Here is a 17,825-nt window from a genome sequence, read left to right on the forward strand (position 1 = left end):
TGATGCTAAGACATGAATCCAAATTCAAAACTCAAAAGACGTTCATGTCTTGTTAAATGGATAATATAGAATTAATCTATCTTACATATATATGTATATTGTATGACTCTTAATTGTCTATATAAGGAAATTAACATTGTAAAAAATCTGAAGCAATTTATTATTGAAACTTTTGCTCTCCATTCCCAATTACCTGGACATCTGTCTTCTTAATTATCTCCCATTTTTTCCTGGCACATATGCTCGTTGTCCTAAAGTTCTCTTTTCACTTAAAGACATCAAAATCTACCAGCCTTTCAAGCTAAAAACCTTCTGGTTTACTTTGGCCACTTACTTTTGTGTCCAATGTCATCAAATCACACTGATTTTAGTTTAGATATGTATCATCATTCAAATCTCCTACATTCATGGGTAGGTTCCACTTCTAAGTAGTTCTAGACTTTGGTAAATTGCTTAACTTCTCAGTGCCTTGGTTTCCTCATCTCTAAAATAGGAAGGATTGTAGTATCTTTCCCACTGGATTATCATGAAGACTAGAAGACGTAATGCAATAATAGACTTTAGCAATGTCCTTAGCACGTATTAAGGTAAATGCTAGCTATGATAGTTATATTATCAGCATTTGCTGAACTTCTTAAGTTACCTTCTTTTATTATCTCCTTGGCATCAGTGTTTGAATTGCAACATTTCTTCCTTAAGAAAACCAGAATTATCTCTGTAAAATCAGGTTATAATCATGCTGCTATGATGTGAAAGCCTTCAGTGGTTCCCACTATGTGTGGAATAAAGTCTAGCCTCCTTCTCAAGACGTGCAGACTAATGAAAACTGGTTGAAAGCATTGTTCTAGCTTTATCTCCAGATATAAGTCAACTTCCACCAAAGATGATGCTGACTTGGAGGACACATGGACAAGCAAGACCCATGTTCCCCACACCCTGTTCTGTGATGGCACCGAGTCCTGATGTATTTTCTTGCCTCTCTGTTTTTTGCTCAGTCTTCCTTATACTTGCAACATCCACTTGTCTCCTTTATATGTCTAGTGAATGTGAACTCAGCCTTCCAAGATCTGTTCGGGTGGCTTGTTCATTTTGAAGTCTCTCCTATGATCCAATTGCTTATTAGTGTGCCCACAGCACTTTATGTACGTTTCTGATATGGCAGTGAACGCACCGAAATGTTCTTGGTTGTTTATTTACATGTGGCCTCCCTCCCCACCCCCAGTGGCATTATAAACTCATTGAAAACAATGAGTTGGGCTTGGCTGGGAGTGGGGTGGTGGTTTAGATCTATGCTAAGTACTGTTCCAGGTATCTTTCTTATGCTGTCCCATTTAATCCTCCCAATGAGGCTATAAGGATTAATGAGCCTGAAGAAACTTTAGGAAGTTTACTTGTCACGATTAAGAAGTATAAAAATGCAATATAACTCTTAACTAGGGAGGTGATTGTTCTTTGAAAATCACTGAATGTATTGCACAGATGAATAGAAAAGTCTTGTTTTTTATACTGAGAATGTTGGTTTTTTCTTTACTTTTCCCAGTTTTATTGAGATATAATTGACATTCTATCTATAGATTCAATACAATCCCTATAGAAATTCCAATGGTGTTTTTCACAGAAATAGGAGAAAACCTCTAAATTCATATGGAATAGCCAGCCTCTGAATAGTCAGAGCAATCCTGAGAAAGAAGAACGAAGCTGGAAACATCATACTTCCTTATTTCCATTTATATTACAAAGATACAGTCATCAAAACAGTATGGTACTGGCATAAACACAGACACATAGAACAATGGAACAGAATGAAGAGCCCAGAAAAAACCCTCAGATATGCAATCAATTAATATTTAACAAGGGAGCCAAGACTACTCAAAGGGGAAAGGATAGGCTCTTCAATAAATGGTGTTGGGAAAAGTGGATAGAAATGGCTTTTGGGTGATTCACATCCCTATTTGTCTCCACCAAGAATTGGCCCTTCTATCCTGATGATGAAAACTTTGCTTAGTGTAACCTTTATATACAGGGCAACGCTTTTCAGTATCATCCTCAGAAGTCCAGCATTGTGCACATCTGCCTCTGTGCTGCTTTGGAAGGACGAGTTACAGCTCTTTTGTCATTAACCTTCTTTAACCAGAGAAGCTACACTTTTGTTAGCCTTTCAGATTCAGGTTCCTTGTGGTTTACAAAACAAACTATGCAGCTCAAAATGTTTAAAATTCACTGATTGACAGCACCTTTAAACCTTACACTTTGTCATATTCCCCAAATAACGTCACACCCAAAGACACCCATAAATAAGCAGTAGTTCAATTTTTAATGTAGTGCAAATTTAGTTTATGTCTTGCCAAACTATTGTGAAAAGCAGAGAGGAAAAAGTCAAAGGGTTGCGGGATGAAGAATTTTCCTGAATTCCAGTTTCACTTCAGGTTGGCTTTGGAGCTCTGAAAATGATACCTCAGAGGAAGGACGCTCCTTCATCCAGACTCCAATTTTAATTTAGGGGGAAATCACACCTCAAATCCAGTAGCTTGCTCCCAGGTGGGACTACAACCGAATGCAGCCCTTGTAGCTTTCACTGTGGGGAGGACTTTACTCTCTGGGTCCATTTTCATTGTTTTCACTCACCTTGCCATGGAGAGTCTTTCGTCTCAATAATACTGAATGGCTGTGCGACTTCCCATCCTCCATCTGAGGCAGCTCAGGAAGGAATTTATTCCTGTCCCTGTGGCTGAGCCACCCCGCGGACAGTGTCAATAGGAAAGGTCACCTGCTGATATGTTGCTGAGCAGCTAGTTCTTTGGGCCAAAATGTGTTCGGCCCCTCCTCAGGGGCAGAGGTATTAAAGTGAAATGTTACAGAGTTGAAAGGATGGCAGTGAGCACGTTGGGCTTGCAAAAGAGCTCGGGCTGGGGATGAAAGTGGTGCCTATGATGACAGAACTTATTTTCTGAGTAAAAGGAGTTTTTAAGGACAAAAAGAAGAGGAAATTAGAGTCGAAATTCCCCTGCCTCTATAATCCAGCACTATCCTACTTGTCCAACCTTATTTTTCCCAGTGTGTATCCTCATCTTTGGTCTTTGCCCTGAGAATCTGTACACATTTCATTCCTTTTTGAAAGCCCCCTCCCCCCATCCATCCTTTCTATCCGTAAGATGGGGAGTGGATATTTGTGCCTTGACATTTTGTTATTTTGTTTTGAATTTGCTTTCAAAGGCAAGGCTGTTTATTCTGATTTTAAAATTCTACCTTCTACATGTCTTCATTAATGTTATTGTTTATATTTTAATGTGAATCTTTATGGAATCATATTGCCTAGGAGAGCTAAAACTACCCAGTCCATGAGATTTATATCTTAGGATCCACTAAGTTCCAAGTTGTAAATATAGCTGAAAATGTGCAATTGGTTGGTTGTCTCGGAGAGCTGGCAGTTCACGGAATCTCCTTATAAGAGCTGGAAGAGACAGTTGATATCATCTTTTCCAACTGTCTGGGGTGATTAATGAGCAAACTCTTCCATATATGAAAGAAAAATATCTGCCCTTTATTATTGGAGTGCAGATTTTATCATTTTTATGGCCAAATAGTATTCCATTGTATATATAATACCACAATTTCTTTATCCATTCATCCATCAATAGACACTTAGGTTGTTTCCATATCTTGGCTATTGTAAATAATGCTTCAATGAACATGGGGATGCATATATCTTTTTGAGTTAGTGTTTTCATTTTCTTCAGATAACTACCTAGAAGTGGAATTGCTGTATTGTACGGTAGTTCTATTTTTAATTTTTTGAGGAACCTCCATACTAGTGTCCCTAGAGGCTGCCCCAACTTATATTCCTGCTAATAGTGCACAAGTGTTCCCTTTTCTTCACATCTTCACCAACACTCGCTTCTAGTCCTTTTTTGGCGGGGCGGGGGGACGGAAGATTAACCCTGAGCTACTATCTGCTGCCAATCCTTTTCTTTTTGCTGAGGAAGACTGGCCCTGAGCTAACATCCCTGCCTATCATCCTCTATATGTGGGATGACTGTCACAGCATGGCTTGACAAGTGGTGTATATGTCCGCACCCAAGATCCAAACTGGAAAACCATAGGCTGCCAAAGCAGAACATGCAAACTTAACCACTGTGCCACCAGGCCAGCCCCAGCTTCTTGTATTTTTGATAATAGGCATTTTAACAGGTGTGAGGTGACATCTTGTTGTAGTTTTGATTTGAATTTTCCCGATGATTAATGATGTAGAGCATCTTTTCATGTACCTGTTGGCCATCTGTATGTCTTCTTTGGGGGAAAAAAAAGTCTATTCAGATCTTCTTCTCATTTTTTAATCAGATTGTTTATTTTTTTGCTATTGTTATTTGCTATTTGCTATTGTATGAGTTCTTTATATATTTTAGATATTAGCCTCTTACCAGATATATGAAAATTCTCCCATTCAGTAGGTTGCTTTTTATTTTATTGATGGTTTCCTTTGCAGTGCAGAAAGCTTTTTAGTTTGATGTGGTCCCACTCGTTTGTGTTTGCTTTTGCAGATTTGAGCTGATTTTCTAATAGAAATGGTTCAGTGTCTATGAAGGTAGCCTCAGCTTTCCACCTAGTTCTTTTTGCAATAAATACCTTAAATTTGTAAACTGAAAGGTTTGGATTTGCCAAAACGGGGCAAAAGTGGAGAGGGGGGTGTAGTGATGAATCTGAACCATGCTTGGATGAGTCTTAACAGTAGACATTCAGAGAAAGTCCCCATAGACATTTGGTGAGTACAAAGGATTTTGAGGAGCATGTAGCATGGACCCCATCAGAGTGACTGGTGTTGCCAGCGGGACTCATGTCCTTGTAACAAGGTGTGAAAATAAGACTGAGGTCAGTTCCAAGGAAACAAGGGTCCATTTGGGCCTCATGTTAAGTATATCTGTCCAGGGAGACGAGACAGAGCCACCATTGCTAGGACTGAAGTATAAGAAGGATAGTCAACAAGTTAGGAGTTCCTATATACTCTCTACCTCCTTGTATGCTGGCATAGTACAGTCCTAGAGAAATTACTGTACAGTGGAATGTTAAATCCCACAGAAAAGATAAATATTACTATTAGACTTTGGTTAAACCAGTATTTCCCTAACTCATCTATAACCATGGATGCTGTGTGTGCATATGAGTTTGTATATATGTGATGTACGTGTTAACAGCTCATAGAATTTGTATGCAACTGAGTATACTTTGGAAATGCTGATCTAGAAGTGCTGGGTTTCAACTGTCTTGTGGCCTGGACCTAAAAGTCTTTTCCCTTAAGGGAGCTGGAATGGTTTCAGCTGTGGAGATTGCAGTGCTCAAGGGGAAGGGGACTAAGGAAACTGTTACATGACCTGAGTAAATGTACACATGCAGGAATGAGTATAAGGTCTTGGCATACACCCAGGAGAAAACGTAAGGTAAGTAAATGGTGATGGGGAGAAAGGAGTGTTTCTCTATTGATAGATTGAGTGGGTAAACCTAGCAGTTGTAGTCAGATGCAGTAGGAAAGAGGAACCATGATTTTGAGGATAGAAGAATAAGTATAAAATTGTTTCAAAGGACGGCTCACCTATAGAGTCACCTAAGATGTACTGGAGGAGTGGGAGGTGGAAGATTGCACAGTCGAATGATGCACTATTGAACTTATAAGGCATGGGATGATTAAATCTGATCTTGGGTGATCATATTTTGAATGGAACTGAATGCAAGAAGGAATGAATATAATATCAGAGATGGTATCTATCATGACAGTTGAAAGAAAAGGAGAAATTAAAGATGATTTTAAAATTTAGGGCCCCAGTGATGGGAGAATGGTGGGGGTTTTCTAACAAGAGTAATACTATTCAACAGGCTACTAGGACTTGAAATATCGTATGTAAGGAACAAAAGAGTGGGAAGAAATCACATTTCTGTAAGAAGGTCAGCAAAGATAAATAAGATTCTTAGTAAACAAGTTGAGTGTCATAAACTAAATATGTGTACCATCTATATAAAAGTCACATGTAAATGATGTTGATATAATGATATAGTAAATGTTGTTTGTTGATTTGTTTGTTTTTTTTTTTTCTATTACAAATTATCTGTATTGACTATATGTCTATATCATGGAGTGAGAATTCTAGCTTCTTCTGTATTTTAAAGTAAATATCGTTCTCTTTTACACTTTATTAACAGCCAAAGAAGAAATTTGGAAATTGTTTTCAGATACTTCCTTGTGCCTTTCTGGGGGTATGGTTTTAAACATGTTAAAGAATGTGACATCTTACACATCTTTAAACAATTAATGATTTTTCACATATTTATATCCTACTTACACAATTAGTAAACTGAAAATTTACTAATATAACAAATTATATTTCCCAAAATATTTAAACATTAATTGAGAGCTTAATTAAAAGTTCAGTAACTTAATACATCAGATTCTCTTAAATGCTTTAAACTGCTTAAAAGATTAAAAACTGATTAGATAACTTACTTGAAAACCAATTTCAGAAATGATAATGGAATTATAGCCTTTTGATTTATTTGTCATAGAGTTGTGACAAAAGAGGTTCTGCTAGATGATTGGGAGTTTTTCTCTACTGAGATATGTCAAGACTTCCCAGGCATTGGCCAGAAAATCTGCGCTCCAGGTCTTCGCATTGACAGTAGGCTCCTGAAGATATGTTAAGTAAAACTTGTGCTATGAGAAGGCCCCAAAGTGGTGTGAAGATAAAAAATAGTCAAGATTAACTTTTGCGTGACTGCTAAGTATCTGATTATTTGCAGATATTCAACTTTTCTGCTACAAGTAAATGGTTATTGGCCCAATGTGCAGTTGTTTAAAAACATAATTGAATATATTTGTCTTCATTAGAATGAGTCTGTGATTATAAATTGTATAAATTGAGAATAAATTTCTAGGTTAGAGAATAAATAAAAACCATCCTTCCAGCAGATGCGTGGTTAAAACGATTCAAAGATTGAAATGTGGTATATATTCTGGCACTTCTTACTACTTCCTGTGTGACTTTTGGTATGGAATTTCAACACTGAGAATCTCAACTCCTTTTCTATACAATGGGATAATAGCCAATGCCCTACATGGTGGTGAGGGTGATTAAATTCAATAATAAATGTAGTAGTACCTGTACAATGTGAGTTAATATTACTATCCTATGCTTTAGGTAGCTAACTTGTGCTAAGTATGACCAGGTAAATAATCATAGCAGCTAATGAAATTCCATTCCTTCCAATTCAACAAGAACTTGAAATGAAGAGTTAATACTTAGAACTGTTTTGTTATAATATAAAATGACTTCTATGGAGATAGAATTGTCAGAAGTAATATAATTTATTCTTCCTATTGCTCTCCTAGATGTCATAGACTTTCTAAGATAGTACCGTCCTGAAGACTATATGTTTGTATCTGAGGTCCTCCATAGAAATGAGAGGATTCTCAATGGGGAGAAACAATTCTGTTATAAGAAACTGCTCAAATCAAGACCAAACAAAAACACATGGAAATTTCCTTCAGAGGAAGTTAACAGATACAGTTCAAATGTAAGTACTTGCTCTTACATTTCTATGACTCTTCATGTCATGCTGAAAAATTGGAATGAAAATCCTCATCCATCTTGGTGAGTTCCTAGTGCCCTTGGGATGGTATCATTTAAAAGTGAGAGAAGATTGAGGTCCTTTCTGAGAGGTGCTCTTGTTTTCAGGAATAAAAGTGGTGTGATGATGAGTTACTACAAAGTCCTTATTCATTTGCCAGTTTGGGGTTTCTTAAAATTAGTTGTAATTTTCAGCATTTAAATACTTCAGTGTGGAAAAGAGAAGATGTGTGTGGGATTCAATGATGAACGCTACGTGGCTTTCCTCCCATATACCTGGTGTTCATCCCTCAACTGATGCTGTCCACTCAGCCTAGGATGTGCCGCTGCTAACATTCAGGCCATCACAGAAGTAGTGGGGAAAAATTGTGCAGAGTCCTAGAGGGCCTTGCATGCACTTCAACTTTTCCTTGAGTGGCGTGTGGAGTCATTGGTTGGTGTCGGGTAGAGGACCAACATGATCTTGATTTAAAATGATAATTCTGACTACAACGCATTGAACAGATGATGATAGACAAGGTTAGAAATAAAGAGACTAGTTGAGAAACTAATGCATTAGCACCGTGGTGTCTAGAGTTGGTACACAGTAGTGAGACTCTGGATATATTTTCAAGGGAAAGCCAAAGGATTGACTGACTGACAGATTGGATGTGAGAACAAGTTGGGGATTAAGGATGATTAAAAATATTTTTGGACTGAGAAAACTAAAGAGTGGGATTGGGTTGCCATTTACTGGCAAAACAAAGATCAGGCCCTGTGAGGAGGATGACAAGCATTTGGATTTAGACAAGCTAACTTTAAAATGCCTGTTAGACATCCGAGTAATGTTATCCAGGATGCTTTTGGGTGTATGGATCTGTAATTCAAAGGGTGAGGGGAGTAAGGAGGACAGATGAGGGTGGTGAGGATGCTATTTTATATGGAGAGTTCAGAGAAGCCCTATCTGTTAATGTAACATTTAAAAAGAGATTTGGCCAAAAAAAAGATTAATAACTGTAACTATTAATCTGAGAGTTTTCTGGATAGATATAGTATTTTGTGACCACCTGGCTGGATAAGATTGCCTAGGCAGTTAGCACAGGTAGAAAAACAAGAGGTCCAAGGACTGAGCTATGAGTTTCTCCCACATTTAGAGTTTGGGAAAATTAGGAGAAAGCTGAGAAGGAGCAAACCAGTAAGAGGTAAAACAAGAGAGAGTGATGTCTTAGAAACGAAGTGAAGAAAGCGTTTCAGGAAAGAAGGAATGAGGCACTATGACAAAGCTACGGAAAAGTTATGTAAGATGAGAACTGAAAATGAAATTTGTCAACGTAAAGATTATTAGTGAGCTTGACAAAATCTATTTCTGTGAAGTGGTGGGGATGAAATTCAGACTGAGGACAGTTCAAGAGAAAATCAAGAAGAGGAAATAAAAACAGTATGGACAACTTTTAAGGAGTTTTACTATAAAAGGGAAGAGAACTCAGGCATTAGGAGAGGGATGGAGGATCAAGACAAGGATTCATAAAACAGCGTCATATCAAACATATTGGGTTACTGATGGGGATGATTCAGCAGAGGGGTAAACATTAATGTGGTAGAGAGAGGGGTGATTTCAGGAGCAAAGTCCTTGAGCATCTGAGTTGGCCTAAGACAGGAAGCATAGACAGTCTGCTCATTGTTTCTTCAAGGCAAGACTACTGGGCGCAGATGTAGGCAGGCTTGCAGATTTCATGCTGGGCTGTGGAAGTTCTTTTCTGATTGTTTCAGTTCCCCTCCGTCCCCCAGACCCCAGTGAAACAAGGTCATTAGTTGAGATTGAGATGTGAAAAAACTGTTGGAGGGAGAGAAGAAAGAAAAATATGTTAAATCATTATTTAGGAAAAGGAGTCAATTCTCAACTTTCCCAGACTCTTGATATTTTAGGCATCTCAGCATAGTGTGCAATAACTTGCCAGCCTAGGGAAAGACTGCTCTTTTTTTCTCTGGCTACTGTGATATAAAGAATCACTTTCTCTTAGAGAAGTCTGTATCAGGGCTAGATTGAGAGATGTGGATACCCTTGGTAGACTAGTAATTTGGTGTCCTTTCAAAATGATATTTTTAAGTGGTGAAGTAAGGAGGAACATATTTTAATGCACCATAGAAATTGGCTCCAAGGTAGCTGCCTGGCTGGTTCACTCCTTAACTGGACTCTGACCCAAATGATCACTCATGGTGAGAAATGGTTGAAGTAGCAGTTGAGGACATGAGAGGTGGGAGGAGCAGTGGGCCAGGAATCAAACTGTGTGGATTCTGGCCTGGGCCGTGTCACCCCCACCTCTTCTGTCTGCTACTTGTGAACAAGTTACTTGTTCTTTATGGCAGTATTGTCTCATCTACAGTTGGATTAGATAATCTGTACTATAACTCTAAATTCTCAAACAAGAAAGTAATTTCATTATCAATCATGAGCATATTACCTAAAGAGATGTAACTATAGGAAGAGGCAAAATGACACATTGCAGAACAATATTGAGCATCTTTTATATCTGCAACAAAAGCTGAGATCATCTTACCAGCTGCTGCCTGCCCAGAACACCCCTGACACGTTAGCTCATTGAGCAGAGCCAGAGCCTTTAGGTAACCTTCAGGTGTCAATTGCTAATCCCCTCCGAGATCTATCCAGCAGGAATGGGAGAGAGAAAAATCTCACCTGTTCCTAGATTTTTCTTGTCTGGAAGGCCAGTTTTACTCTCATTATCTCTGTGTTTGCCAGATACAGCACTCTCTGGTTTCTCTGACTGTCCAGAGAACTATGGGTGGACATACACAGACATCTGTATCTGGTGTGTCTCCTTCTGTCCCCTTAGTGTACTGCTTGACTGCTCCAGAGAGCAGGGAAAAGGCCAAAGAAGGCTTGCATCCCACCCCTGGCCAAGTTGGTAGAAACATTGGTTTTAATTTCGCCTTGACTCAGATGTGGTATGAACTGTCCTTTGTAAGACTCCTGAGGACAGTTGCTTGTTAGTTTTCTAACACATAGAAGATACATAACGCCTGCTCCATCAATATGTTACATTGAATTGGACTTTATTATAATCCACGAAGTCCCTCAGGATCAGGCATTTTCTGGCTAAGAAGCAATAATAACCTAGGTAACTTCACCAGACTCTAGCACAAGTAAATATCAACGAATGTGTGCCAACTGACCTGTTAAAATGCGGCTCAATGGCAAAAAATCAGGTTATATGTTAATTGGCTCAAAATAAATGTCTTACGTTATAGTCCAGGTGAAGATTCTGTATTAATATGCCCTTTTCCTATGCCCTATCCTACTCAAACTCACATGATTCTTGAACAATACATTTTTGCCAATAAGGGAATTGACCATCCTCAATTGTTTTGGCATTCATGGGGATGTTGGTAAGGGGGTGGGGGCAGAGCTAATTCCTTAGTGATTATTCTGCAAATGAACATTGGCCAAGTTACAACAGAATTAATGTAAAATTAAATATTACAGTAAGGCTATTATCAAAAGAGGTCACAGTGATGAATGGCCCATTTAAATGAGACCACCAGAAGGAATTAGAACTGGAACCTATTAATCCCAGTCAGTTTGCAAGACTCCATTTTTATGCAGATTAAACTATATTTCAGGTTGATAAATCAGCATGACGTTCTCTGTGACAAGAGCCAAATTTCTTTTCCATTCTTTATTTTATTTCCATGTGGTTAGGGCCACAGCCGGGTGGATGCAGCTTAGAGAGAACATCCAGTGATGGGCAGCAATGATTAAGACCGGAGTGGCAGATGATCGTTTGGTTCATATTGCTGGACCTCTGGTCTGACTTCCTTTTCTTTTAGGATGACAGTCAGTGAGTTTAGGCCTGCCAATAATTGTAGAATTATTTATGTGTTGATTGTGTTGGCATCTTGTGCTGTCCTTGCTCCTGCTGCTTTTTCTTAGGAACCCCATTGTATTTCTGAGATTTTTTTTTCTTTGGAAAAGTCCTGGTGTCACTAATGTATTTTTTCCCCTCTCTAAATTAAGAGAAGTACAATGAAATATTTCTGGAAAAATCCATGTGCTTTATGGAGAGCTTCAGATGAAACTGTTGTGAAACTAAAGCAGATAAATTCCATTATTTGCCCAACTGAAAACGGCTCCAGAACATGAGGATGGAATGGAATGATGGATAACACAGCTGGGAGTGAGGGCAGCTAGTTTAGCCCTACGCTAACCAGCTCTCTGACCTTGGACAAATCACTAAAATTAAAACATATAGCACAGCACATTGTGCATGATCGACTCTCAATGAATATTTAGTATCCACTGGAGTGAATTTAACTTCTCTGATCCCAGACTTCCTTCTAAATTAGGCAGCATATCTTGCATGGATGGAAAAGTGTGACAACTGCTGTTGACCCACTTGCCTTAGGAAATAGGCCTGCTTGCTCTCAGTGGTCTCAACGAATGCTCTGGAGGAAAAACTTCCTGGCTTAATTCAATATTGTTTAGTGTTTTAAAGTTTTTGAGAATGCTTTCATCTCTCCAATAGTCAGATGTTTCTGGCAGATTAGGAAGAATAGGCATCCTTATTTTCCTGATGAGGAAGCACAGGGCAGAGATTAGTGACTTCTCCAAAGTGACACGGTAGATCAGCACATTCACAGGGCTAGAACTCAGATCCCCATACCTAGGACCATGTTCTATCCTATAGCACTCCTAACTTGAACAACAACTTAGAAGGTGATACCATTTCCAGAAAAAATGTGTGGCTAATGAGAATTAATCTTCAGATCTGAAGGCCGTGAACCCGTGGAGGGGGTTGACATTAGGATTTGCCATGTTATCCCTTATCATCATTGTTGCTTGATCACACTCTTTGTCATTTACAATACCACTAACTGACCTATTGAGCAGTGAATGGGTTGGAGAGGGAAGGAAATTGGCTTGGTCCCCAGAAGTATCACATTGCGGTGTGACATGACCCAATTATGTCATGAGCAGCAAGTCTCACAGAGGGAAATAGCCTGGAGTCTGGCCAGGGCAGTAGAGAAGCCACATGGTTGGGGAGGACTGGATGCTCTCACTGCAGCAGGAAGCAGCCTCCTAGCTGTGTACCATCTTGGGAACTTGTGATATTGCCAAAGCTAAGGATAGGGCCTGCTTGTAGGTATAGGAGTTGACTCTCTAAGGACTATTATAATTCTCCCCACTAAATATATATGACATCTATCTGATATAGGTACCTGAGATTTTTTTAAATTGAGAAACAAAGACTTTTGATTTTTTTTTTGCTGAGGAAGATTAGCCCTGAGCTAACATCTACTGCCACTCTTCTTTTTTTTTCGTACGTGAGCTGCCACCACTGCATGGCCGCTGATAGACAAGTGGTATAGGTCCACACCCAGGAACTGAACATGGGCCACTGAAGCAGAGCATGCTGAACTTAACCACTAGACCACTGGTGCTGGCCCAAAGATTTGATTTTATAACTGGAGGTTAGGCTTAAAGTACAAGACTTCTGGTCAGAAAACATGTTGAATTTATACTCATTCATATCAGGCAATTTGCACGACTGATTGCACTTCAGAAGAAAGGTGGAAATTGGGATTCCCATGCACACAAACACACACATGCATCGCCTCCCCTGTGACCCACCCCCGCAAATACTTCTGTATATTCTCTTGACTTTTCTTGCATTGCCTCCTCTGCCTAGAATCTTACCATGGCTAATTTCTAGTCATTTCTCAAGATAGGGCTCAAATCCTACCCGTCTTGTGAAGTCTTCTCTGATTCCCTGTCCTGTTGCCTGGATTGGGCTTATCCTTCTCCTCTGGACTCCTATAGTACCCCAAATTTGCTTCTACTGTGGCATTTATTACCCTATATTGTTGATACCAAACCTCTTAATCTCAAGTTCATGCGCCCGATGCACAGCAAGTCAAACACTGAGACGTCGGTGTTTGGAGATAGAGAAAAGTTTAGTCAAATTGGCCAAAATGAGAAGGTTGTGGCCCAGGTTCACTCAAATCTATCTTCTGAAGAACAGAAAGCAGAGGCGTTTTATGGAGCTAAGGGGCTTGGCAGAAGGCACTTCTGAGAAACAAAGGGGTCACTCCCAATAAGCCCCTGGGCAATCTGACTTCTGGGTTTCAGTGGCTGCTGAGGGCCAGCCATTCAGTGATTGCAACCTCCTCAAATGCATTCTCTTTCTTCTGCAGAACAAGCTCACAAATCCTTGAGACCCAAGTCACCCCTCAAGTTAAGAAAACAGCAAATTGACAAGATTCATAATAAGGTCAAAAGGCAATCACGTTCTTATTGAATATCTATGGCAATCCTCAGGTACCTGGCTTCATTTTCATACATTCTTCTTCTTGGGCATGCTCATAAGGCGTACCACTATGGGAAACATCATTTTATTTTTAGGCTTTAAACATTTGTGTTCAATTGATTAAATTTACAAATGCAGAAAAGTATGCCTGAGAATAACATTTTTAAGGTTAATGATAAGGGGACACAAGACATCTGTGTATGAATTAATATACATTTTTTGTTCTATCTTTATTTCAGAATGAGGTTTTTATAACATTGTTCTAGGTGTTGATGAGCTTCAGGTCCAAGTGTTATCTTGAGACGCTGAGCCATTTGTGTGATATGAGGAAACTGTCTCATGCCAAGGGAACTCATGAAGACTCGTCAGTGGTTAGAAGGATCCTCTAAACTGAGAGCAAAGCTTCTTCTTCCCCTGGTCAGTCTCTGCCTGGCTCCCTTCAGAGATTTATCCAGATTTCCTGATGGGCTGAAGGAGCAAGACTTAAATTAGAAATACTCAGAATATAGCTATTACAGTGATATGTGCAGGGAAGAGACAGCTATTGAGATCCCTATAGATGGGGTAGACATTCCACTGAAGGGCAAGGAAAAGGAGTGCTCCCAGGAAGAGAGGAGAGAGAAGCCCATCCTCCTCCAGAAGCCATTATCCTGTCCCTCGGCAGTTGGTCCTATTAAACCCACTCTCCTTCTGGCCATCTTCTTCCTAATGCTGGGTCTGTGTCCTGAAGGTGCGTGGATTTGGCTGTCTTATGTCTATGTACCGAGTTTCCCTAATTATGATTCTGAAATTCCTGGGAGTTTGGACTACTGACCACATCATCAATGCTAAAGTAACTAGTCTTAACAGGTTCTCCAAGACCTCTGACCTTACTCCAAACCTAGCTACTTCAGTAGCCAACCCATCACACTACCCACCCTCACCCTTCACTGGATAGTTAGGCACTTTTATGCATATTCCACACATCCATATTTTTCTGGAATGAATGTGAGAGGAACCTTGACTCAAATACAGTAAACAAAAAGTCCCATTCTTGGTACTCAGGTCACTTGACTGTCCACATGCATAGATCTTGGAAGCTCTGAGCTCACCTCCTTAACCGAACTTCTGATCTGTGCCTTAGCCTACATTTCTGGACATCCCATCTGGCCGATCAACATACAACATTTTTTCGTGAAACCAATCTAAGTTCCATAACAACCAGTAAAGGAGAGAGAAATAGAATTGGTGAGAAGGGTGGGTCACACAGGATGGAAACTGATTTTGAACTAACTATAGATATTTCCTTGATTCTGAAAAGCACACTTGTTTTCTATGATTTTATGTTTCTGAAATCAAGGTATCCTGTAAATAATAATTATATTTAATGTATAAAAATCTTTTTTTTTTTCTGGAAAACTTTTACTGAATCAGTGTTGGATTCTAAGAATGAAGTAGTAGGATATGTCTGCAAATATTTTGGTTACGTTGGTCTACTAGCCCTGAAAACATCAGAACGTAATTGTACAGCTGGGAAAACTGAAATGAATAGAGACTAAGAAAATCAGGGCTCCTTTAGGAACTTGGGGCTGGTTTTCGTTTTGACCTCCAATTCTCTCATAACTATTTGCTCTGAGCATCTGGGCCTCCTTTCCAGGGGAGCATCTTGCATGCCCTATGCAGCTGCTTTGTGTTTGAGGTTGAAGTTTAGTGGAAGCTGTGTCTGAATTCAGTATCCCGCTTTCTTATAGTGGGCTGAGTCTTTCCAAGCACAGGTAACTGAGCAACAGCTATTATTTGCGTTATTTTTGTTGCACACTTCCTATGTGCCAGAGGAAGCATTTCATAGACATTTTACAATCTACTTCTCACAACCAACCTACGAGGTAGTAACTAGGATTTTTTTTTTCAATATTACAGATAGGGCAGCAGACTTAGAGATCTCAAGATGATCAGTAAATTACCTATCTTTGCATAAGGAATTTATAAGGAATTTAACTATGCCGGTCAGTCTGTGAAGTCCATCTTGTTAAATGGTCATTATCCTGACTCTCTATAGATTTTACACCACCTTAATTGGATATTGTTAAGATGGATATGTTCTCAATCACTCTCATATATGCATACTACGTATATTATTTATCAGCAACTTTATTGAGAGCAAGTTGAGATCTCGATCCTTGAGGAAATGCTACAACAGCATCTGGGGGAAGGCGAGCAAATGTTCCAGAAAGGGAAAGAGTTCATGCCCCAGAGTTCACAAGCAGTTGTGTGCAGAGAAGAGAGGGAAGCCATTACAGCGCCTGTAACTGAGGAACAGGGAAGGATTCTGGGAAGTCACCTAATACTTTTCCTGTTGTCAAACAGCTCCAGATGTAAGCTATTCTGAAAGCATTTCTGTGGGATTTGAAATGAAAATGTAGCTGCTTAGTCTTTAATAGAAGACAAACAAAATGCAGGAGCCTGTGGGTCGATTCTGAACAAGGTATCTTTTTTTAATGTATCACACCGGGGGGGTGAGCACATATTTGAAAGGGCTTAGAATGCACACAAAAGCTCTGTACTTTGACCTTGACTAATGCTGGGGAATGCAAATCCCCACAGCCAGAAACCTGCGCCCAAATCTATAAATAAAGTGAAAGGAAAATGAGAAATAAATGAGCCGCATTTTGTTTTTTTTGTAATGGAACCCTGAGATTGATGAGAGAAAAACCACTCGAATTCATCCTGGAATGCTGAGATCCCTAACTCATGTACAAAATGCAAAAGCCATTCTTCCTAACACTTCTTTATGGGCTGCTTGTCCATGGGGGTTGCATGAAAGAAAATGCATTTTAGGAGAAGAAAAAATCACCATTCTAGGATCTTCGCTCTGCAACGCTTTAATTCCTTCTCACAGTGACAAACAGAGACCACAGCTGATGCTTTTGAAGTTAAGTTTAATCTAAGAAAAGATTCGTAAGCTTTTAAGGAGACCTCAGGATAGAAAAGCTCTAACAGGATTTTTTTTTTTTTATCTTCTAAATTTCACTGCACAAAGCATTTGGAGACAAGGGAAGTGGAGGCATTATTAACTGGAGGAAAAGTGATGACTTTCCTTTTTTGTTCACTCTTAATAAATTATGTGCTTTCAGCTAAAATAAATGGTGCCCGGTGTTCATAACTGTTTCACACCTCATGTTAACTCTTTTTTTGTTGTTCCTCAGCTTCACGTGGGCCAGGTTCTTTGTGAAGGTTAACCTTTATTTTCCATGAGGCAATCGAGAATATAGATAATGCAGATTATCCCCTTAAACCAGGGGTGAGAAAATGGATTTAGTTGACATGTTTTTTCTCTGGTGCTTTAGAATATAATCATAATTGACACTGGTTTGCAACTTTTGGGGAGATTTTGTGCAGCTTTGTTAATAAACGTTTAAAAATTAGCTTTCTAGGAAAAACAAAAAGACAAAAACAAAACCTTGATTACTGTGTTTGTCAATTTCCGTGTATAAATCCTCTCACCAAGGCTGATTTCAACTACCACTGGTTTAACAACTGGCTCAAAAATTCCTAAAATTTAACTGCTTGACAGCCGTATGAGTTGACTTTGACATATCACTGATTTTACCTCTTTTAATTAGCCTTTTCTTTCAAAAGCTTGTCAGTCAAAATTGGGATAGTCATTCTAATAAGCAGCAATCACCGTCACTGCCATCACCACTATTGCAAATACATCAGGCAGTCAGGACTAAATATTGAGACCTGTAACACATCACTAGGACTATACCCCAGGTTTACTGCTGTGGGGACCTGGAAATGGCCACCCCAAGATATGTCTCTTTGGCATCAGGATTATTTGAGGCTGATTGCTTTTGATAAACTGGGATAGGGAAGGAGGAATGGAACTTGCCCTTTGTTACGACACGTTCACATTTGTAAGGTAAATCTCTAT

General features: G+C 39.3%; 1 long non-coding RNA gene across 9 annotated transcripts in view; it reads left to right on the forward strand.

Moving 5' to 3' along the window:
- LOC138925399 (uncharacterized) overlaps positions 1–17,825 on the forward strand; it is a 235,920-nt gene that overhangs the window by 179,939 nt on the left and 38,156 nt on the right. For 3 of the 9 annotated variants that reach the window (XR_011441501.1, XR_011441500.1, XR_011441502.1), the window contains 2 exons: positions 7,373–7,557; positions 13,800–13,923. The exons of 2 other annotated variants lie outside the window; for them this stretch is intronic. This is a non-coding gene — a long non-coding RNA (uncharacterized lncRNA). Of the gene's footprint in view, positions 1–7,372; positions 7,558–13,799; positions 13,924–14,151; positions 16,550–17,825 lie in introns of those variants that run through there. 4 more of the 9 variants (XR_011441507.1, XR_011441504.1, XR_011441505.1 and 1 more) reach the window with 3 other exon arrangements.

The sequence above is a fragment of the Equus caballus genome, chromosome 8 (assembly GCF_041296265.1).
Source record: "Equus caballus isolate H_3958 breed thoroughbred chromosome 8, TB-T2T, whole genome shotgun sequence".
Classification (NCBI taxonomy): Eukaryota; Metazoa; Chordata; class Mammalia; order Perissodactyla; family Equidae; genus Equus; species Equus caballus.